The sequence below is a fragment of the Mus pahari genome, chromosome 21, assembly GCF_900095145.1.
Source record: "Mus pahari chromosome 21, PAHARI_EIJ_v1.1, whole genome shotgun sequence".
Classification (NCBI taxonomy): Eukaryota; Metazoa; Chordata; class Mammalia; order Rodentia; family Muridae; genus Mus; species Mus pahari.
In genome coordinates, this window is record NC_034610.1 from 22,502,547 (window position 1) to 22,504,508 (window position 1,962).

General features: G+C 54.5%; 1 pseudogene; it reads left to right on the forward strand.

Moving 5' to 3' along the window:
• The first annotated feature begins 412 nt into the window (after nucleotides 1–412).
• Nucleotides 413–704, forward strand: LOC110338521 (annotated as a pseudogene).
• Nucleotides 705–1,962: the final 1,258 nt, after the last annotated feature.

Here is a 1,962-nt window from a genome sequence, read left to right on the forward strand (position 1 = left end):
ATTAAAGGCGTGCACCACCACTGCCCGGCTACCCCTCTTTGTTTTAACTACGGCATGGTTTGTTTTATTTTAATTGGTAGGTTGTTTTGTCAAGACACCATCTCACTATTAGGGTCCACCTGGCCTTGATCTTACAAAGATGTACAAATAACAGAGGTGAGGGTGGGGATGGTGGGCAGAGGGGCTGGGGTGTTCCAGGGTCTACCCTCAGACAAGGGACAGAGGACTTTATGTGGGACGCTGCCATCTTGGGCAGAGAGAAGGGGCTGAGGCGGGGGTGGGGCGTGTCTTTTAACCAAATGGCTTCTCTGGGCTTAGATGAATGGGCCTTCAAGCTCTACCCAAAAACGTTTACTAGACTGGGCCAGCAAGATGGTTCACTGGGCTCTTTGGCCTCGACGGTGGAAGCAAGATGAGGAAAAGACCGTCAGCCTTTGGTAAGCTCCACAATAAAATGCACACGCTGTGCCACCGCTGTGGCTCCAAGGCCTCCACCTTCAGAAGTAGACCTATGGCAAATGTGCCTCCCTGCCAAGCGCAAGAGACAATATAACTGGAGGGCCAAGGCTAAGAGATGAAACACTACTGGGACTGGTCAGATGAGGCACCTAAAGGTTGTCCACCGCAGATTCAGACATGGATACAGTGAGGGAACAACACCTAAACTCAAGAGGGCAGCTGTGGCAGCATCCAGTTCATCGTAAAAAAAAAGATGGTTCATTGGGAGCCAGACACACACAGTGGAGCCTGCCTTTAATCCCAGCACTTAGGAGGCAGAAGCAGGGGGATCGGGGGATGTCTATGAGTTTGAAGTTTGGTCTACACTGAATTCCAGGACAGCCAGGGCTACACAGAGAAACCTGTTTCTGAGGAAAGAGGAGGAGGAGGATGAAGAGGAGGGAGAGAGAGAGAGACAGACAGAGAGAGAGAGAGAGAGAGAGAAGAAAGCACAGGGCTTGCAGGCTACCATCTCCCTAGGACCCACATGGGCCTCTCCATGCAGCCCTTACCTTACCCAGAAAACGGGAAACCGGAGGCCACAGCAACCAGCTGGCTCAGGCCAATATTAAGCAAAAATAAGGCACGATCATAAGAAGTGAGCTGGCACCTGATGGCCATTGCCAACTGAGGTGTCTGCCGGTTCACCACGAGGATCCTGGTGACTGTGACCTCACACAGAGCTCACACAGATGGCAAAGGTCACCACCCCTGCCTTGCCCTCATAGCCACAGCCCTGTCCCCAGCCAAGTGGAGGGACGATGGCGATGGCGCCTGAGGATGCCTGTGCCTGTGGAGCCCAGGGCCAGGTGGGGACTCCCTGCAGAGGAGTGACAGCAGGGCAGGGAGCCAGGCAGGGCCTGCAGAGGGGCCGATGGCTCTGACCATGACTGAATCAGACAGGGGCTGAGGGGTGGGAGGGTGATAGCGAGGCTGTGAGGCTGTGTGGAGGGGAGACAGTGAGCTGTGGACACCAAGGGCTACAGAAACACGAAGGCAAGAATGGCTCACTTCTAATCCCAGCACTTGGAAGCCAGAGGCAGGGGGATCTCTGTGAGTTTGAAACCAACCTGGTTTACAGAGTGAGTCCCAGGACAATCAGGGTTACACAGTGAGACCCTGTCTCAACACACACACACACACACACACACACACACCAAAAGGGTCTAGGGATGTAGCTCAGTTGTAGCATGCAGGAAGCACCGAGGTCCCCAGCAGTGGGTGCACAGAGTGTGGCGGTGCACACCTGCAGTCCTAGGAGGGCAGAAGACAGTGTCACCCAAGGCCACAGAGCTAGGTCCAGGCCTGTCCATCTGAAAACGAAAAGGAACCAAACAGAAAAGCCAGGAAGGCCAGGCAGTAGCAGCACATGCCTTTAATCCCAGCACTCAGGAGGCAGAGGCAGGCAGATTTCTGAGTTCGAGGCCAGCCTGGTCTACAGAGTGAGTTCCAGGACAGCCAGGG